Source organism: Mustelus asterias, chromosome 27 (assembly GCF_964213995.1).
Source record: "Mustelus asterias chromosome 27, sMusAst1.hap1.1, whole genome shotgun sequence".
In the NCBI taxonomy this organism is placed as follows: Eukaryota; Metazoa; Chordata; class Chondrichthyes; order Carcharhiniformes; family Triakidae; genus Mustelus; species Mustelus asterias.
The window spans coordinates 38,644,750-38,667,517 of record NC_135827.1 but is presented as its reverse complement, the minus strand read 5'-3'; the positions used below and the strand labels follow the sequence as shown (position 1 = coordinate 38,667,517).

The 22,768-nt window shown below is 43.1% G+C and overlaps 1 protein-coding gene across 1 annotated transcript in view; it reads left to right on the top strand.

The window, feature by feature from the left end:
- The window catches only part of LOC144479966 (uncharacterized), a 418,329-nt gene that overhangs the window by 161,601 nt on the left and 233,960 nt on the right, over positions 1-22,768 (top strand). The gene's annotated exons all lie outside the window — the stretch shown is intronic.

Sequence of the window (22,768 nt, the reverse complement as noted above, 5' to 3'; positions counted from 1 at the left end):
ACATTGACGAAGGAAAAGTGGTAGATGTGGTTTACATGGACTTCAGCAAGGCATTCGATAAGGTCCCCCAAGCAAGACTTCTCGAGAAAGTGAGAGGGCATGGGATCCAAGGAGCTGTAGCCTTGTGGATCCAGAACTGGCTTGCCTGCAGAAGGCAGAGAGTGGTGGTAGATGGGTCTTTTTCTGAATGGAGGTCGGTCACCAGTGGAGTGCCCCAGGGATCTGTTCTGGGACCCTTGCTGTTTGTCATTTTCATAAATGACCTGGATGAGGAAGTGGAGGGATGGGTTGGTAGGTTTGCCGACGACATGAAGGTTGGTGGTGTTGTGGATAGTTTGGAGGGATGTCAGAAGCTGCAGCGTGACATAGATCGGATGCAAGACTGGACGGAGAAGTGGCAGATGGACTTCAAACTGGATAAATGTGTAGTGGTCCATTTTGGCAGGTCAAATGGGATGAAGGAGTATAATATCAAGGGTAAGACTCTTAACAGTGTAGAGGATCAGAAGGACCTTGGGGTCCAGGTCCATAGGACTCTTATATTAGCCTCGCAGGTAGAGGAGGTGGTTAAGAAGGTGTATGGTGTCCTGGCCTTCAATTGAGGGATTGAGTTTAGGAGTCAGGAGATGATGATGCAGCTTTATAGGACCCTCGTCAGACCCCACTTGGAGTACTGTGCTCAGTTCTGGTCGCCTCATTACAGGAGGGATGTGGAAATTATTGAAAGGGTGCAGAGAAGATTTACAAGGATGTTGCCTGGATTGGTTGGCATGCCTTATGAGGATAGGTTGAGGGAGCTCGGTCTTTTCTCCTTGGAGAGACGAAGGATGAGAGGTGACCTGATAGAGGTGTACAAGATGTTGAGAGGTATAGATCGGGTGGATTCTCGGAGGCTTTTTCCCAGGGCTGAAATGGCTGCTACGAGAGGACACAGGTTTAAGGTGCTGGGGAGTAGGTACAGAGATGTCAGGGGTAAGTTTTTCACTCAGAGGGTGGTGGGTGAGTGGAATCGGCTGCCGTCAGTGGTGGTGGAGGCAAACTCTTTTAAGAGACTTCTGGATGAGTACATGGAACTTAATAGGATTGAGGATTATAGGTAAGCCTATATATAAGCTTAGGTAGGTAGGGACATGACCGGCGCAACTTGTGGGCCGAAGGGCCTGTTTGTGCTGTATTTTTTTCTATGTTCTATGTTCTAAAATATTCGAAGATGAAAGAAACAAAACGATGATCGATAGTTAAAAGTCTGCCGGTAAAATTGTGCTGTTTGGCCCGCTGGTATTCCTGGCCCACCCATGTGACCAGCGAACCAAGCTGGCAATGGCAACTTTCCCCCAACTTGAGATCTTCATCAATGTCACTCTGAACCAACCTCTTAAGAGGTCTGAAAGAATCATCTGAGATGAAGGGCAGTACTTCCCGCCCTGGAGACTAAATGCAGTGGCGGAAGGGATTAAGGGCAGCTTTTCCACTTATTGGCATGTTGGGAAATTGTGCTTAATTTTGCGCTTGGAAATTCATTCATTATTCATCGATGAGTGGATGTCCAAATCATATGGCAGGGCAACTCATCCACCCCGCCATAATCTAATGGAGTCGAAGGTGCTGGTTCCATTTATAAACACCAGCTGAACACACACATTATTCTCCACAGCCCTCTAGATGTATGACCAAGACTTGGAGGGCACCAAGGAAAAATAAGGCAGCATCAAGGTTCAACGATGAATCCCCTGAGGCCCTTATTCATGGTGTGCAGTATTAGGATGTCCACTACCCAAGACATAGTTCCAGGAGGCCCACCAACCTCACCTCACTGACTTCCCACCCAAGAAACATCATCCAGTGCAAGAAGAGGATCAATAATCTCACTCCAAATGCATGCACCATAATGATATTATGAACTCAGAGTTTCACTCAGCTCAGGGATCTAACAAAATATTAACGGGGGATATATCAGCATTGAAACCATATTCATCAGCATCTCATCTATCATCTTGTACAAAACCATCCTCAGCCCTTACTGGGGAGCACTCATCATGCACAGCATGCATGCATACTTCCCAGTCTCTGCTCCATCCCTCCTCATCACTTTCAATCCCTTTGTCTTCATGCAGGTCAAGTTTGCCCACAACAAGAGGAGGAGATACCAGACCGGAGTAGGGCCAGCAGACATCCAGGGTTTCTCCAAGTTTGAGGACAATGCTGCCATGTTGGCAGGCGAGGACAGTGATTGCTCCTCTGGGGAAGGCGAGATTGGCATCTCCCAGCAAGCTAGTATGGACGAGTCCTCCATGAGTTGATTGCAGTCTGATATTTACAGTGAGTGACATGCAATATTTATATCATTTTGCTCATGTACTAACTCTATCTTCTCTCCCTTACAAGCAGCAGCAGGCCCAGATAGACCAGTACGGCAGCATAAGCCCCATCCCCCAGGCCACCTCAAAGGAGAATGCTGACAATCTATCTGAAGAAGACCCACCACAGAACTCACTTCCAACAGTGCAGTGACACACACCCTGATGGATCATTGTTCTGGATGATGTTCAGGCACACTCTGGGCAACACTTCACTGACACATCACCACAGCATGTAGAAGCAGTGACAGCCCAGGTTTCTGACATTCAGAGGACTGCTGGAGAATAGCCGCCTGTTGAGTCCAAGTTAGATGATAAGCCTCTGGAAATGGCCATCGATAGCATACTGTAGATGCAAAAACAGGCAGTGGTATATCAGGCAGAGTTGCAAGAGAAAGACAATAGGCAAGAGCCTTGGATGGAGGAGTTCACCTGCATTGTCTGATGTCATGGCTCCATAATGCAACCACTTCAAGGTTAATGCATGAAAATGAAAAGGGATTCCCATTCATTCTTGACATGGATTAATTAGCAGGAAAGCTGACCCACCATCATCCTGTCATGAAAGTGGTGAGGGGAAAGTTCCGATTTGGGGAGGCGATGACCTAGTGGTATTATCGCCAGACTATTAATCCAGAAACTGAGCTAATGTTCTGGGGACCCAAGTTCGAACCTCGCCACGGCAGATGGTGGAATTTGAATTCAATAAAAAATATCTGGAATTAAGAAGCTACTGATGGCCATGAAACCATTGTTGATTGTCAGAAAAAAACCCATCTAGTTCGCTAATGTCCTTTAGGGAAGGAAATCTGCCGTCCTTACCTGGTCTGGCCTACATGTAACTCCAGAGGCACAGCAATGTGGTTTGCCCTCGGGCAAATAGGGATGGGCAATAAATGCTTGCCCAGCCAGCGATGCCCATGTCCCATGAATGAATAAAAAACAATTGTTTTCCTCTCGGGGGAAATCTGACTTTAGACCTCTCTCCAAATTTTGTGTTTCCCCACTATGAAACCCACCACTGGCTGACCAGGAAATTCGTCCCAAAGAGGGGAATTTTCCCATCCCGCCCCCCACGGGAATCATAGCAGACAGGGGGCAGACCATGTAAAGGTCCACTGACCTCGGGCGGGATTTTCTGGTTTTGGGGTGAGCCGGAGAATCCCACCCAAAGTCTTTTCCTAATATTCATGCACTTGACTCTCCACAAAAAAACACTTGCTAGGAAATTGAGTGAGCAACATGAAGCATAAACTTGTACCCAACAGTGAGGTATTTGAATCGCCAGTTATTCTGTTGTACAATGCTGTGTACAATTTCTGTAAACCCATTCCCAGTGTTCTCAGGTAATTCCTGTTGTGCGTAATTGTACAGAATTAATTTTAACAAGAGATTATCATCCAGACAATAAAATGGTAGTTAATGCATCTCCTTCCCTTTCCAATCCAAAATTATAGTTCCACCCAACTTCTAGAACTTTACAATGGTGAATGTAATTACAGTTCCTTTGTAGTTATACAACATAATTGAAGCGGAATGTACGTAGCTTACAATGTTTGATCTACAGTGACCAAGGGAAAAAAGATGACAAATCTTTCCATGCACGATAATATTGTGTGAAGTGTTTTTGCTTAGAGATGTGGATAAATGGAATCACAGGACTGCTGATTAACTTTTAGCAAAAGAATAAAACATTTCTGAAAAAGATTTCTGAAATACACGACTCCTTCACCCTAGCTATACCTTTACGGATATACAGATTGATAAGGATAACTCAAGTTACAAAACATATCTTATACTCTAATGTTCTTAGTAAGTAAACTGTCCAATAAGTGAAGTGTGGTTAAACACACCAATAGGTGAAATGTAGTTAAACACGCCACGCTCTGAAACTAAGTGACAGGTGTCACTCAATACACCTTCTGTTGGTTTCTCACCAAATCCCCCCAGATGCTTGTCACACTGTAAGCCAACTGGTCTTACTGGAACTCTGGCTTCCACACAGGGGTTTCCAGTCACTACTCTCACTCCTCTCAAAGAACACACTTTGAAATCTTCTCCCACACAAGGCTTTCTCTCAATTGCCTTCACCAAGGATCCACATCTAGCATTTCAATCTAGCCTTCTGGTATTTCTCTGCCCTAGATTAACACTACACTGCGCAAGTTTCCACACAGTCTCTCAGTACTCAGCCACACCAACAGAACACCACTGCTTCACAGGCTGTAGCTATCACCAACCTTAGGGTTACTTTGGATGTCTGGCTTCTTGCTAGCCAATTTCTCCAGGGTCTGTACCTTGCAACTCTGCCTTTAACTGGGAGCCTCTCTAGACCCATTGCTTTAACTTCAGTTAAAAATACCTTGTTCAAATTCCAGTTCTTTGTCCCTTTGACTTCAGTCTTCCTGGGACTCCTCTTTTCATTCCCTGATTTCTAGAACTATCTTCTCTTTAGCTCCTGGGACCATTTTTCTGCCCCTTTTTCTACTGTCTGGCCTGTATTGGCTGTTTCTGTGAGAGCGACTTTCTTCTCAATTACCTGGTTCCAACTGAACTCTAACTGCTTCTGCTTTTCCATATGGGCCTCTGGTTGCTAAGCAACAGCTCAGTTTCTTTTTTAAAAAAGCTTGCAATTTCTATTCCATCATAAAACCTCAATTACAACGCAGCGAAAGTTTAAATTGAAACTAAATCATAGACATGCAGGCACCTTTGTTTAACTGAAGTTTTAACCCTTTCTTAGCATACAAATACTGAAACACAAATTAAGCTTAGAATTATGACTTATTTCTAATACCCAAACAAATATAACTTGTTTAAACTCTCTATTTCCTAACATTCAGGAGACCTCTAAAAACGGCGAGCAACTCCCGATTTTGGGATTCCAGACCCCATTCCTGGGAATCCTTTTAAAGGACATGGGCTGCTTTCTGTCAGGAGTATGCTTCTGGCACTCCCAACCTGGCTGGCTCCATTGCAAAGACAGGTACCTCCTACACCTCTGCAATCTTCATGGAATTGGGCCAGGTTCACAGCCTTTAGTGGAGTTGTGAACTCTAGTGTGCATGCAGGAGCTTTTAAAAGGTAAATTCAAATGCCCCCCATATCAAGTTGCACCCCTACCCATGCCCTTGTGCCCCTTATGACAAGCTTGGTTCTTCCACTCTCCCCCTCCCCCAGCATACATAATGAGGCTTGACCAAGAGCTCCGAGATCTATTAGAATAACAGATCAACAGCTCCCAGAGGAAACATTGTTTGACAGTTTAGGCTCTCTGATCTCTGTGTCAATTTCACAATGTTTGTTGATATATGTAAGTGGTTCCAAGTGTTTGAGGTTTTCGAAATTTCAAATGGACTGAATGGTTGACAATTTTATTGGCTTGTCGTCCAGAGTTTTTTTCAGAGGAGAAATTAATTAATTACATTTTTTCCGAGTTTTTTTTTAAGACACCCCATTTTATGCTGTGATGTTTATTGGTTGTAGACTGTTTACAGTGGGTCAATGGGCAACAAGGTGTGAGAGATTGGCAAGGGTCATGAGAGGATATGGATCAGGGCTTGACATAGGAAGCCAGAAAAGGTAGATGGGGGGGGCATGATGTGGCGTGGATGGGTCATGGGGGAGTTTTTGAAACGTGAAGAACGTGTAAGCATTGATGACCTTTTTAGTTTATTTCCAGCTGGGACAAAGCCCCACCACAACAAAGCAGGCCTCATAAACAGCCTGCCTCCACATGCGACAGCCCCTGTGCTTTGCCTTCATACCACTTCTCAGATTGGCTCACCAACCCCAGCAATGATGATCCCACTTTGGCGAGCAATTTCTCCTGCAGCAGGCAGGCCAAGCTGGGAATTTCCATTGCCCCCGATCTGTCGGAGTATCTGAGAATTAACCAATTGAAGCCAGTACCTTCAGATAAGGAATGGGGAAATACATTATTACGTTTTTTGTAATAATTCTATTGCATTGTAACATGCCATTCCATTATTTTAGTTGTATTCATTTTTGTCCATAAAGTCAAAGGTGACTTGATGATTATACATACAATTAACAGATGTACAATTGGTTGTGAAATATGTGATCCAACTTGTTGGTTTAATTGTTGTGTAACTCTGCAATTAATCCAGCTTGTTTTTGTCTCTAGTTCTATTTTAGGTGCTCTTAAATCTCTGCTGCAGAACTGTTTCCAACCTTTGGTAGGCATTAGCAAGGTTTTTAAGAGAGTTAAATGCAGTAATGTGCTTTTGTTGCATTTCTAATCAAGAGAGACTTAAAATGTCTGTTCATAATCTAAATTTAGATCACTGATCTACATTTGTTTCATTTTTTCTTCACTATTCCTCTGATCCAGGTTGTCCAATTTCTAACCCTGCCTCAACTCTTCCTCCAATCCATAGTCTATTTCTGAGCTCCTCCCATTAATCATCCATTTGATCAGAATATTATATATTCAAGTCACACTACAAGACTTGAATGCAGTCTCGGCTGCCATTTCAGAGCAAGGCAAGGGAGTGCTATATTGTCCAAAGCACCATCTTTTAGATAAGGTGTTAAATTTCAATTGCTTGTTCAGGTTTGAGGGCAGCACGGTAGCACAGTGGTTAGCACTGCTGCTTCACAGCTCCAGGGACCTGGGTGTTAGGTTGATTGGCCATGCTAAAATTGCCCCTTAGTGTCTTGAGATGCGTAGGTTAGAGGGATTAGTGGGTAAAATATGTAGGGATATGGGGGTAGGGCCTGGGTGGGATTGTGGTCGGTGCAGACTCGATGGGCCGAATGGCCTCTTTCTGTACTGTAGGATTTCTATGATTTCTAGGTCACAGTTCCCATGTTCAAAAAGCGCAGTAGTGGCCAACATTTATCCCTCAACCAACACCACTGAAAACTGGTTATTTACCTATATAATAACATGTAACTACATCTAAGAAATAATTAATTTGAGTACCACACTTTGGGATATTCTGAAAAAGGGTTTGTATAAGGAGCAATTTTTTCTGTCTTCCAAACTAGATTAAGGGGAGGCATTGTTGTTGGACTAGTAATCCCAAGACCCAGAATAATGCTCTGGAAACCCAGGTTTGATTCCTACCATGGCAGATGTTGAAATTTAAACTCAATAAAAATCTGAAATTTGAAGTCTAATGATGACCATGAAACCATTATTGATTGTTGTAAAAACCCACCTAATTTACTAATGTTTTTTAGGCAAGGAAATCTGCTGTCCTTACCTGGTCTGACGTGAATGTGACTGCAGATCCATAGCAATGTGGTTGACTTTTAAATGCCCCCAGGGATAGACAATAAATGACGCCCATACCTCATAAATGAGTTTCAAAAATCATTAATTACCATACTTTAAACTGCTCTGTTAATGGCCTCCTCCTATGCCTTTTACCCAATTTGGCCAACACAATCCTTACATACACAACTGCAAGTACCGTGCTGCAGGCTTTCAATGAAGTTGAAGGCGTGGCACAGTGGTTAACACTGCTGCCACACAGCACCAGGGACCTGGGTTCAATTCCAGCCTTTGATGACTGTGTGGAGTTTGCATGTTCTTCCCATGTCTGCATGAGTTTCCTCCGGGTGCTCTGGTTTCCTCCCACAGTCCAAAGATGTGCAGGTTAGGCAGATTGGCCATGCTAAATTGCCCCTTAGTGTCCAGAGATGTGTAGGTTCGGGGCATTATTGGGATACGGGTTATGGGTTTAGGGCAGAGGATGAGCCTGGGTAAAATGCTCCTTTAGAGAGTTAGTAAAGATTCGATGGGCTGAATGGCCTCCTCTGCATTTTAGGCATTCTATGATTTTAAGTTATTGAATCTACTTCACTTAGTAATAAACAGACTGGTACCAGCATTAGGCAAGAATGTTTCTGGTCCGAGGTTTAATTCATTTTATCTACATGCGCTGACACCAATGAAAAAGCTCACATTGCAACAGATGAGGCTGCTCCATTAGGAGACTTACTCTATTTGTGATTTTTTTTCCTGCGCTTAAATACTTTACCTATCCTGTGCAATTATTGCAGATATATCGAACCTAAAGTCAATGTGTTACTTATAACAATTTATTATAGTTGTACTCTTGGACTTAAAACAGTAACCACACTTCAGCAAAAGCTGTCCCATGTGAGACAGTAGTTTTCAATGTTGTGTTCATGTAGGTAAATACATCCTGATTTATTAATCAGTACAAGGTGTTATGCTTTATACTTTAACTTTGAAGTGTATCCTACTGTCAGTTGCAACCAACTCAAGATGCACAGAATCCACTTTTCAATCTATGTTCCAATCAAGCTTCGGTTAGAGCCATAGGGCCCACTTTTACCATCAAGTTGTGCCCGTTTTCAGGCGTGAAAACTTGGTAAAGTCAGGCGTGAGGCGAGTAGTGCGATCCGCGCCTGCCGCTGCGTTGGTTCCCCCTTTACCGAGGCCCGAAAATGGCCGCGATCGGGACCGCACCCGAAATGGGCCGACAGCCATTTAAATGCATTTGCATGCATTTAAATTGGCTTAACGGGCTGCGCGCCCAACCTTACCGGCACTTCCCCCTTTACCACCGCTGCAGGATTTCAGGTCCGTTAAGCCCTGCCCACAGTGCTGATAGTTTTTCAGGCATAATGCGTATGGGGGCGCCTGAGAACGGGTCTAAAAGTTGGATCTGAAACACACCCAGTTTCAAGTCCGCCCAGCACTTAGACTTAAAATGGCAAAATAGGGCCCATAGAGTCATAGAGCGTTATAGCATGGAAACAGACCCTTCCGCCCAACTTGTCCATGCCGCCCTTTTTTTTAACCACTAAGCTAGTCCCAATTGCCCGCATTTGGCCCTATCCCTCTATACCCATCTTACCCATGTAACTGTCTAAACGCTTTTTGAAAGACAAAGTTGTACCCGCCTCGACTACTACCTCTGGCAGCTTGTTCCAGACACTCACCACCCTCTGTGTGAAAAAATTGCCCCTCTGGACCATTTTGTATCTCTCCCCTCTCACCTTAAACCTATGCCCTCTAGTTTTAGACTCCCCTACCTTTGGGAAAAGATGTTGACTATCTAACTGATCTGTGCCCCTCATTATTTTATAGACCTCTATATGATCACCCCTAAGCCTCCTATGCTCCAGGGGAAAAAGTCCCAGTCTATCCAGCTTCTCCTGATAACTCAAACCATCAAGTCCCGGTAGCATCCTAGTAAATCTTTCCTGCACTCTTTCTAGTTTAATAATATTGTTTCTATAATAGGGTGACCAGAACTGTACACAGTATTCCAAGTGTGGCCTTACTAATGTCTTGTACAACTTCAACAAGACGTCCCAACTCCTGTATTCAATTTCCTGACAAGGTTCTCAATTGGACAATAGAACAGAGCTCAGAGTGAGGGATGACGGTGTGCACATCTTTGTACCTGCCAAATGTGGGAGAGATTAACATATTTATGCAGTTCCATTCTACAACCCCCCAACCCACACCCCCGTCCCCCTCACCCCCGCCACACTCCATGCCCTCTTTAAACAATATCAGTTTGTTTTACATTGATTCCTAACTTAGCCATAATACTTACATCACATTAAAACTTTAACCATATGAGATCTCACTTTCATCAATTCTTGATGAGCCGAATTGCCTCCTGTGCCCCAATGAATTAAATTTTTTAACTGTAATTTTTTGATATTTTGCACACTATTTACATATTTTTCTTCCTGTTCTCTGGGGCATGCTATCTGGTCCCTATCATCCTCCAATGCATCACTGAAATAACTGTTCTTTAGGTGTGAATGTAGCGAATGTTGCCAAGCTATTCAATCAGGGTGGAACCTTGTTCATGGTATAGAGGTCTGGATAACAATATTTGATTCTCCTAAGAGAAAACTATGAACTCTGTATATCACTTCATACAACTCAGAATCAATGTAACTCGTTCGGTGAAAATTGGCCTTAGATTGCCTTGCTATGACTGTATCAAAAATCTATTTTACTAAGAAACTAACTGGCACAACCTGGGTTCTTGACACCCTACTCTCTACATCATTGTTCTATTGCTAGCACATGCCCTTGCGGAATACTTTGGCTTTGTGAGGGGAATGAATTATTAAACAAGATTAATCAATGCACGTGAAAATCATCATCTTCAATGTCATCTCCAATAGCTTCTATTCTATATTCACTGCTTCCCTGCCAGTTTTGCAAACATACATCAGTACCTAGAGGGATGTAATTACAGTTCTGCAATTTTAGAAAGTCTGCTTGACACAACATCAGGTTTACACGGAGGAAATGTACAAGTGCAGGGATCACCTTGGCTGAATTCCAAATGATCCTTCGTCCAGCATACCCATAATCTTGCTGTTTGTGTACGTCTGCAACATGTTCCAGTCACACCAAAAAAAACTGTTTTGTGTCTGATCCAACATACATTTATGTCTCCGAACAAACATCTCCTATCTCATGTTCAGTTTTGCAGAGCGTGTCTTGCCAATGCAGCCAATTGAATGTTGCATTGGAGAATGAACAAGATAGCGTGTCCAAGAGAACAGGAAGAAAAATATGTAAATAGTGTGCAAAGTATCACAAAATTACAAACTCCACACACTCCGTAAATTTTGTGGGTCAGATCATTTGCATTGCTGTGAAAATCTAGTTCGCAATTCAGTTGTTTTAGAATGTAATATTTAGTTTTAGGAGTTAAAGTTTTAACTAGCAAAATGGGGACGTTCTCAAGTAAATGAAAAGGCCTGGGTTTATTACACTTAAAACACAACCTGTGTTTCTCTTGCAAGGTCACAGATGATAGTGAAAAAACTTGAACAATAAATGATGCATCTCTACATTTGTAAGGGAGCCAAGAAGTCTAGAGAAAGAGTCCTAAAACTGTGTTAGCAATATAAATAATTCATTTTGGTTACAGAGTCAAAGAGTTGTGTTAATGATAAAAAAATTGTTTGAATTTCTGTTTGAACCCAAAGCATATCATGTTGTCATAGCGATAGTGACTCAAGCTAGAGCCTTGGTTAGAAGGTGCCTTTGTTTAATTTAGCTGTGTGTATTTGCTGACAGAAGCAAACAGTTCAGTTCGGGGAACAGACAGAGGAAGTTGCAGACTTCACCTCGTGTAGGCTGCAGCTTACTGAGTTGAGAGAGCCAAAGGAAGTAAATGTTAGTTGGTTAGGCCTGCACTTCAAGCAGGGAAAATACTAACTTGATGGTTCACCATGTGGAATGCGGGTGGAACTCTATGTCAATTTGGATTTCATAAGGGAAAAACAGCTGGAAGATTTGCTCCAGCTTGCAGTTAGTGGTAGTATAAAGGTCTGGCACAATTAGGTTTAACGTGGGACTGAGTACAGTACTGCCTTAACAGTGATATTAGAGAACACATGATCCAGGCCAGGATAAAGCAAATTATTGCGGATGCTGGAATCTGAAACCAAAAGAGAAAATGCTGGAAAATCTCAGCAGGTCTGGCAGCATCTGTAAGGAGAGAAAAGAGCTAACGTTTCGAGTCCGGACGACCCTTTGACAAATCTAAAAGCCATAGAAAGTGGGAGATATTTATACTGCAGGGTGAGGGAATGAAAGATGAGTCATAGCCACAGAAACCAGAGGAAAAGACTACTAATGGCTGTCCACAGAGAGAATAAGGGGTGTGAATGGCCAAACAGCAGAGAAGCTGTGACAGATGAAGATGTTGGGGGTGGGGGGAAGGTGGGACAGAGGTAAAATGTAGAAAAGGGGAAGCAGGGGGGAGGAAAGGTAAGGAAAGGGGGATAAAGTAGGGGAAAGAGTGGGGGGGGGGGCGAAGAAAGACAATAAGGAAATAAAAGGTAGAGAACAGTAAAAAATTAAATAGAATAGAATAGAATAGAATATTCTAGGTAGCTAGCACAATGAGGAGAATTAAAGTGAATGCCAGATGGTTGTGGCATATTTTGGATAGGTCCAAGAAACAGTGAAGGAGTATTTTGTAAGATAAGGGAACTCTTGGGGGCAGGGAGCAATTAAATGTAGAACTGAGCTTATGGCAAAGACTTTATAAGCTCGAGTGTTGTTCATGGGTTTTCAGTTTGCATAAATTCTTTATGTACAATTTTGTTTGTTTTTGTTTAAAATGTTAATAATGTGGCATTGTTCTGTCAGTTAATTGCTGGGAGTTTAATATTTTAGTAGCCAGGTTAAACCTTCTGAATATAGGTCAGTGCTATGCATCTCCAGATGGTCATTATGTGGACCAAAGATTTTCTGTGGAAATAACTGTGAAGCTAATACCACACACAGTTATTAATGTGCAAACGTCACAGCAAATTCCAGAAAGAGTAGATGCGTGAGTCATCACAGGAATAAAAAAGTTTCTGTTGGAGATGCATTGCTCTGCCGCTAGCTTTGTAAAAGCAACACTTGGGGCAGGATTTTACGGCCTCACTCGTCCCAAGACCGTAAAATCCCGCCCGAGGCCAACAGACCCTCCAATTGTCTGCCCCTTGCCCACTCCGATTCTCATGGCAGGCAGAGCGGTAAAATTCCAGCCTTGCCGTCTGGCTTTGAACTCAAATGCATGAGTGGTGTGAAGTTCCTGTACTTCCATGGTTCATAAAAAGTGAATTCACCACAGAAAGGTATGTCAAAACATTTCAAGTTTATGTACCTTTTTAACAATGGAGTAGTGACAAGTTGGCCTCACTTAAAGTTTAAAGTTTATTTATTAGTGTCACAAGTAAGGCTTACGTTAACACTGCAATAAAGTTACTGTGAAATTCCCCTAGTCGCCACACTCCAGCACCTGTTCGGGTCAATTCACCAAACCAGCACGTCTTTCAGACTGTGGGAGGAAACCAGAGGACCCGAAGGAAACCCACGCAGACATGGGGAGAACATGCAAACTCCACACAGTGACCCAAGCCGGGAATCGAACCCGGGTCCCTGGCACTGTGAGGCAGCAGTGCTAACCACTGTGCCACCATGCTACAGTGCCACTTGACACTGAAAATGAACAATCACAAATGTGGCGCCTCAGTCAGTCAGTATAAATATTGAAGATTTTTAATGAAGCATAATTAAAAATATGTTTTTGCTTTTTTTTCTGTCTCTCTTTTCTCTCTCTCACGCCATTTTTCTTTCTCTCTTTATTTCTCTATGTGCCTGATTTGATGGTGAATTCACCATTCTAACTTACACTTCCTCCCAGTCCTTGCTCTGCTAATTTAATAATCCTTGATGTGGAGTTGCCGGCATTGGACTGGGGTGGGCACAGTAAGTAGTCTCACAACACCAGGTTAAAGTCCAACAGGTTTATTTGGTAGCACGATCTTTCGGTGCATTGCTCCTTCATCAGAAGCCACCTGAGGAAGGAGCGACACTCCAAAAACTCGTACTACCAAATTTACCTGTTGGACGTTAATAATCCTTCAACTTGATCGGTTACAGAGATACACAGGTGCTTGTCCTGTTGTGTCAGATCCCAGATCTCTGTGTGCCGTTTCCAACTCATGCTTTCAGCAACTTGCCGCTTAAAATATCACGATGATCAAAGAACAAGAACCGCTCATTGTCCAGTTACAGAAATTTGTGTGGGGCATGATGATGGTAAAAGACCAAGCATCAAGGAATGTGACATCCTGGTTACCTTAAGACGTGTTAAATATAAACACTGGCTGCATGGTAACAACAGTGTACAAAGGGTAACACAGCAATAACTGATCCTGTACTCTCAGTTTTGGAGCAGGCGTCATTAGATAGAATCCAGAGTGGGAGTCCTGACTGTTTTTATTTCATCATGGCTCAGAGGCTTTGAGACAATTTGAACTTCATACTTATTGAAGTATGCCTACCATTACTAGAATTTTGCATTTTAACAGCAGTTTGAAACAAAAACCACAAGGGTCATTGGAGATATGCTGTTAGGTGTACAGTTTCTCACTGTATTATGGTTATATGGCGGTTTAATAACACTCCCTTTTGTCAAAAATACTAATAACAATTCCAAACTCCCTCAGAAATGTGAGCAGTCCAGTGCTTGAGGAAGCCATTTTAGTGGTTGTAAATAATTGCACAAATTTCCTTCTCAGGATTAATGTAAGAGAAATGGAATACCTTCCTGAATTTTTAAATTTCTGAATTTGAAACTGGATTTTTATTATGCTCCAAGATCAGGATACTGCGAGGCTTGGATAGAGTGGACATGGAGAGGATGTTTCCACTCGTAGGAAAAACTAGAACCAGAGGGAACAGCCTCAGGCTAAAGGGACGATCCTTTAAAACAGAGATGAGGAGGAATTTCTTCAGCCAGAGAGTGGTGAATCTGTGGAACTCTTTGCCGCAGAAGGCTGTGGAGGCCAGGTCATTGAGTGTCTTTAAGACAGAGATAGATAGGTTCTTGATTGATGAGGGGATCAGGGGTTATGGGGAAATGGCAGGAGAATGGGGATGAGAAAAAAATCAGCCATGATTGAATGGCAGAGCAGACTCGATGGGCCGAGTGGCCTAATTCTGCTCCTAAGTCTTATGGCCTTATGGTGTTATCAGCAAAGCAAAAAATAACTGTCAGACGGGATTTTACAGGCGAAACCAGAAATTCCCACCTGAGGTCAACGGAGATTTCCGTTGCCGGACCCTCACCTGCGCTGATTCCGTGGTGGCCGAGGTGGTAGAAGTCTGGCCATATGTCAGTTAGAGTGGGGAAAAAAATGTAATAGTTCTACTATCTGACTTTACCCTTGGATTTGATGCTAAACGTGATCAATTGAAAAAAGACCTGTCAACTGGGTTGAAGTCTAGATTTATTGCCTTGTGTTTCGAATTATTCAAAACTGTGAGGCTCCTTGCCCGTTTGATTCCTCCTTTCACAGGTTAAAGACGTTAAAAACTTGTGTTTGGTGTCACCTCACTCAGGAACCTCATGCATAGTAACAGTAGCTGCTACTATATAACTCGAGCAGCTTTGCCACAGACCATTTCCCATTCATAACTCTGCCCTCACTCTGCTTGATCATTTTGTGATATTCTCAGTTCCCACTTACCACATCCTGAACTATAAATCCTAGTGTTATCCCTGCTATTGGGTATATTTCAAATTTTACATTTGCACATAATTCCTGACCACTCTGCCTTATTTTCTGTTGTCACATTTTTGTGTCACCTTTTCCATTACCAACTTCTGCATCCACATATGCAGGCAGTCCTCGGACTTACGACACATTGGTTCCCGAAAACCGCGTTTTAAGTCGAAACGTCATAGGCGGGATTTTATGGCCTTGCTCGTCTCAAAACCGTAAAATCCCTCCCAAGGTCAACGGGCCTTCCCTTTGTCTCCCCCTCGCCCGCTCCAAGTCCCACGGCGAGTGTGGCGGTAGAATTCCGGTGCATAAATTGGAACCGGTTTTCTCAGAGGAACAATGTTATAAATGGGGGATTGGTTTCTGAACCAAGGCGCGATACACTATTTTCACTGAATAGTGAAAGGTTTTTGAGATCTTACTTCAGTATAATTGCCTTACAGTAGTGTATTTCCCATGATATAATAGTGCCAACACTTTCAAAAACACTTCTATACTGCACCTGAGAAGTAATTTGCTCTTCCTGACATTCTGAAAGGTGGACCATAAGGAACATACTTAGTGATAAAGACCAACAGTTCACTGGCATTGCATTATAAAGTTGAAATCAGCATTGTAAAGTCGAAACAGGGTGTCAATTTATAAACATCCTAAGTGATGTTGTAACTCAAATGTCGAAAAGCCGAAAACTACCTGTATAATGAAATTGTCCCACTGTAATGACACTCTCCTGCCACTGGTACCTCCCTTTTGTTTTGTATCAGCTTAGCCTGTTCTGTAGAGAAACCCCTATGCACCAACCAGCTTTTAAAAATACGATTTTGCTTTTTAAATGTAAATAATATAAAATCAAATCATTATAGAAAATGAACAAAAAATAATTTCTTGAGAAGGAGTACTAAATTAAGTCTATCCAATTAATATAAATTATATCCAATTATTTCTACCCCTGTCCCCACTTCACCTGAATACACTTATCTATGCCTATCTTCACTAGATGCTAAAACTCTGGTCAGGGGAATAGCCTACAAATAGAATGATGTATCTGCTTTTATGTAAACTGCTGTCAAGATGATGAGGGTGATTTTCAACTTGCAGTAGCAGTCTGGGGATCACCAACATGAGCGGAAAATCCGGAGAGAATCGGGAAACGTGATTCTCTCCGGAGAGATCATATTTTCTGATTTTCCATCCCCCTCGTCAGTGACGTTATGAGGTTCACTCCCACAGAGGAAGAGAACCTAATTTAAATGGATTTCCCCCCCCAACAAATGATCCCCCGACTCAATATTCAAAGCTCGCTGACGTCACATTGGCGAGGTTTACAACACGTTTTAAAAGGTGAGATTCAGTCGAGGGATCCCTTGCCCACACCAACCTAACGGTGACAACCTGTGCCAAGGGGCAGTATCAGCTGGTAGTGCTGGGATGGGCCCTTGTAGAAGGCCCTTGGGGGGACGCACTTCCAGTTGTGTGGTTGGGGGGGGGGGGGAGTGGAAGAGAGCGGGCTGTGGGAGGGGGTGGACTTGCAGACATGGGACAGCGGGCTGTGATGGGGAGAATGCCGGCAACGTTTCACCTGTGGTGATGAAGGGGAAGAGATCCACCGGAGGTTCTATGGCAAGGTAGCCCCCGATAATTGTATAGGGTGGGGGTGGAGTGGGAGCCCCTCATGATTGTGCCCAGAAGGGGACCCCCCATTTCCTCCATGGCAGGGGGTGGGGGAGGGTCGAGTTCCATTTCAGTGCCGTTCAGGGTTTCCTGCGTCCAATCTCTGTGAAGCCAGAGTGATGCTGTTAGCCCCGTCCAGTCGCTTTTTTCACTCAGAGAGGCTCAAGATCTGGATTAAAAACTGGGCTGTGCAGTTGGGGAGCTACATGCCAGCTTTTAGACTCAGCCTGACCCTTTGAAATAATATGGTAAGATTCCACCTATCATACTTCACCTGCTTTCCTCTCTGCCATCTGTGCAGGGCATCTTTGGCAATATCCAGCACCAGACGCAGGCAGAACAAAGATCATGATCATGTTCGGTTTGAATCAGGAAGGCACCTAAACCTATTTAATCTCTTATGCCATCCTTACATCTCCCCCTCACAGCATCTGGATCAGTCCGGCTTTAGTATGACTTTAAGGGTTAATATTATGAATTGGAAAGGAATTACATGTAGGGTCCCAGTCCCCTGAAGGACAGTAACGAACTAAATCAAGGCTTTGAAGGCTTTGTTTTGGTAGCTACCTGTAAATTACCAGATTTATTGAATTAACTTTCATCTTCATTACACCAGGTGTCAAATTATACCCCTTGGGGTCCTGTTCCCTTATTATACCCATTACACCCTCTTGCCTGCATGGTGTGTGTGGGGGGCGGACCCATTCTTTTTCTGTGCTGAGGCATTAGGAGTGCTCCCCTGGTCAGCGGGGGTCGCCATGTCTGTGGCTGGGGGAAGAGGGGCCTGTCTCTGGACACTGATATTTGTAAAGGGCGCCCTGATCTCTGTGGCTGGCGTTTTATGTTTTGTATAGTTTTACATGTCAAAGGTGGCTGAATCCTACCTCAGCAGCACTGCCAGTGTCAGCGGGAAACAATCCGGCTTTCTCACTGGCGCCAGCACTTAGTTTTTATTCTGGAGAATTGCGCCCTACATGTCTCAATAAGGTCACCTCTCATTCTTCTAAACTCCCATGAGTACAGGCCCAACCTACTCAATCTCTCCTCATAAGAAAACCTTAGCCTGTTTGTCACAGGAAATTTGTCACAGTTGCCACTAATGGCAAATACAGCAATGCGTAGAGCTACTTAGGGCTATGGAGTTGAAATTCATGCCGTACCTAGGTAATGCCACAGTGTGGCATAATAAATTCCGTTTAGTATTACAGAGGGTGGTGGTGCTATCGTGTGGAAGAAAATATGTACTGCAACCATCTGTTTTTTACGTAACCACCTTTGTTACTTCAACTTTCCTCTTAATTAGTAATTCCCATTTGTGAAGCGTCTCTCTTCAAGGGACGTGTTCATCTGTACAGTAAATGAGCAGCACTTCTGGTGCCAATGCAATCCAGTTATAATGATTCATATAATTGTCTCAGGTTTAGTTTCAAATGAGGAACTGAGGTGAAGGGACAAGTGCGGCCACAGCATGGTGGAAGAGAGACAGCTTCCGGGCTGTTCTCAGGCCAATAAATGCTGGTTCCCCTTTCACTATCACTGTCGATATTGTCTCCTGTGTGCTGGTGGGTAGAAAGTTTACCCAGTTGAAATGGTCCTTGATAGAAGTAACAAACAAACCGCTTATGGCTAACTTACAAACTCGGCATAATTGTGTAGGGTTTAGATTACATTTATACGGTCAAATGGATGACACCCAAAATCAGCCTAATTTTGGCCTCTCATTGCTAATGGTGTGAAAGGTTCTACTTGTAAAATTTATCTGTTAGAGCAAACACAATGACTGGTTCTCAAAGTGTGTCGCAGTGGACCATATAGGTGTCCACCATGAAGCCTCAGCAACCATATGAAATCCATATTACATTAATTTGTTGATACAATTAGATCTTTGTGTTGAGTCAAAATTTATATACCATGAAATAATAGCAAGAAAAATCGCTTTTTTTTTCAAGTTCTCGGCCCACAAAATTCAAACAGGGCAATTCATAAAAGAGGAAACAAACTACAAATTGTCTGAGCTTCATGCAAAAACCTGGAGCCACAAGGGACTCGCGGCTGCAATTGGGACACTCCTGGTGTTAAAAGTAAAAGGTCAGTAGATTTTTTACAGACACGCCTATGTTTAATTATTGTTTATATTAGCCCTTTCAATCTTAAAGAAGAAATAGCAGGCCATCTGGATAAGAATGGTTCGATTAAGCAGACGCAGCATGGATTCATGAGGGGAAAGTCGTGCTTGACGAACTTGTTGGATTTTTATGAAGATGTGACTAGTGCGGTTGACGGAGGGGAACCGGTGGATGCGGTGTTTTTGGATTTCCAAAAGGCGTTTGATAAGGTGCCTCACAAAAGGTTGCTGAAGAAGATTGGGTCACACGGAGTTGGGGGTAGGGTGTTCGCGTGGATTGGGGATTGGCTATCCGACAGGAAGCAGAGAGTCGGAATAAATGGGTGCTTTTCTGGTTGGCAGATGGTAACTAGTGGCGTGCCGCAGGGATCGGTACTGGGGCCTCAACTATTTACCATTTATATAGACGATCTGGAGGAGGGGACTGAGTGTAGGGTAACAAAGTTTGCAGACGACACAAAGATAAGTGGAAAAGTGAATCGTGTGGAGGGCGTAGAAGGTCTGCAGAGAGATTTGGACAGGCTGAGTGAGTGGGTGAGGATCTGGCAGATGGAGTATAACGTTGACAAATGCGAGGTTATTCACTTTGGAGGAAATAATAGCAAATTGGATTATTATCTAAATGGAAAAAAATTACAACATGCTACTGTGCAAAGGGACCTGGGGGTCCTTGTGCATGAGTCGCAAAAACCCAGTCTGCAGGTGCAACAGGTGATCAAGAAGGCAAATGGGATGTTGGCCTATATCGCAAGGGGGATAGAATATAAAAGCAGAGATGTCTTGTTGCATCTGTACAGGGCATTGGTGAGGCTGCAGCTGGAATACTGTGTGTAGTATTGGTCCCCTTATTTGCGGAAGGATATATTGGCCTTGGAGGGAGTGCAGAGAAGGTTCACCAGGTTGATACCAGAGATGAGGGGTGTTGATTATGAGAAGAGACTGAGCAGATTGGGTTTGTACTCGTTGGAATTTAGAAGGCTGAGGGGGGGATCTTATAGAGACCTATAAGATAATGAAGGGGCTGGATAGGGTAGAGGTGGAGAGATTCTTTCCACTTAGAAAGGAAGCTAGAACTAGAGGGCACAGCCTCAAAATAAAGGGGGGTCAATTTAGGACAGAGTTGAGGAGGAACTTCTTCTCTCAGAGGGTGGTGAATCTCTGGAATTCTCTGCCCACTGAAGTGGTGGAGGCTACCTCGTAGAATATGTTTAAAGCATGGATAGATGGATTCCTGATCGGTAAGGGAATTAGGGGTTATAGGGATCAGGCGGGTAAGTGGAACTGATCCACTTCAGATCAGCCATGATCTTATTGAATGGCGGGGCAGGCTCGAGGGGCTAGATGGCCTACTCCTGCTCCTATTTCTTATGTTCTTATGTTCTTAATACATAATGTAGAGTATATATTTCAGAACCATCACTTTCCTTTTACAAAATAATCCTGCCCAAAGGGACATTTATACTCTGTGGCAATTGAAAGTGAATAATGTTCTGATTTAAAGAAAATAATTCCTCCTCTCTATAATTATATAAAAAGGAAGGGAGTAGCTAAAATCAACATTGGTCCCTTAGAGAATGAGACTGGAGAGTTAATAATGGGGAGCACAGAAATGACAGAGACACTAAATCAATATTTTGCCTCAGTTTTCATGGTGGAGGAATCTAGAACCATCCCAACCATAACAGGTAATGCAGAGGTTGTTGAAAATCAAGTCAATCACCATCACTAGGGACCGAGTATTGAGCAAACTACTGGAATTCAAGGCAGACAGGTCCCCAGGGCCTACTGGCCTACATCTAGGGTCTTAAAGAAGTGGCAGCAGAGATAATGGAGGCATTGGTTATAATATCCCAAAATTCTCCTGGATTACGGAAAGGTGTCTCTTTAACCTGTGCTTAATGCTCCCTCCACCCACATTGTCTGTATCTTTAAGATCTGGCTGGCTGTAGGGATTTGCATTCTAATCAGTACTCTGTAACTTGATTTTTGTGTCTCTGTGCCCTGTTTGAGAGCACATTTCCACTCCATCTGACGAAGGAGCAGCGCTCAGAAAGCTAATGGTATTTGCTACCAAATAAACCTGTTGGACTTTAACCTGGTGTTGGTAAAACTCTTACTGTGTTCACCCCAGTCCAACGCTGGCAACTACACATTACGAAAAGGTTCCAGTGGATTGGAAAAAGGCTAATGGAATGCCTCTGTTCAAAAAGAGAGAAAGGCAGAAAGTAGGAAACTATAAACCAGTTAGTTTAATGTCTGTTGTAGGGAAAATGTTGGAATTCTTTATTAAGGAAGTTGTAATGGGATATTTGAAAAGTCAAAATGCAATCCATCAGAGTCAGCATGATGTTATGAAGGATAAATCGTGTTTGACTAACTTGTTGGACTTCTTTGAAAATATAACAAGCAAAGTGGATAATGGGGGTCCTGTAGATGTAGTGTGTCTGGACTTTCAGAAGGCCTTTGATAAGTTGCCACACAAACGGTTAATACACAAGGTAAGATCCCACAGGATTACGGGTAATATATTAGCTTGGATAGAGGATTGGCTAACCAACATAAAGCAGAGAGTAGGAATAAATGGGTCTTCTCTTGGTTGGCAAACTGTAAATATTTGTGTGAATTCGAGGATTCGATCCTCGGGTTCCAACTATTTACAATCTATATTAATGACTTAATGCAGGGATGGAATGTACTATAGCCAAATTTGACACTAAAATAGGTGGGGAAGCAAGTTGCGATGAGGAAATAAGAAATGTAAAAATGGATATGAATAGGTTAGATGAGTGGGCCAAAATCTGGGAGGTGGAATTTAACATGGATAAGTGTGAGGTTTTCCATTTTGGTCGGAAATAAAAAGGCAACTTGTTATCTAAATTGAAAGAAACTTCAGAATGCTTCAGTGCGAAGGGATTTGGGTGTCCTCATGCACGAATCGCAGAAATCTAGTACGCAGGTGCAGCAGGAAGGAAGGTGAATGGAATTTTGGCATTTGTTGCTAATGGAATAGAGTATAAAAGTAGTGAAGTGCTGTTGGAACTGTATAGGGCATTGGTGAGACCGCATCTGGAGGACTCCATACAGTTTTGGTCCCCTTGCTTAAGGAAGGACGTAAATGCAGCAGAGGCGATTCAGCGAATGTTCACTTAGTTGATTTCAGGGATGAAGGACTTGTCTTATGAAGAGAGATTGAGGAATTTAGGCCTATACTCGCTGGAGGTTAGGAGAATAAGAGGAGATCTAATTGAGGTATATAATATGCTAAAGAGGATTGATAGTGTAAATGTAGAACAGATCTTTCCTATTGTTGGACATTCTAGACTATAGTTTTAGGTTAAAGGGGTGGCAGATCTAAAACAGAAATGAGGAGGAATTACTTCACTCAAAGGGTCGTGAATTAGTGGAATATTTTACGCTGGAACACTAAACAAGTCTGAAGGAGTGATAGATATGTTTTTAATTAATAGCGGGTTGAAGAGTTATGGGGAGTGGGCAGGAAGGTGGAGATGAGGCCAAGATTAGATTAGCCATGGTCGTGTTGAATGGTGAGGTAGAACTGAATTGC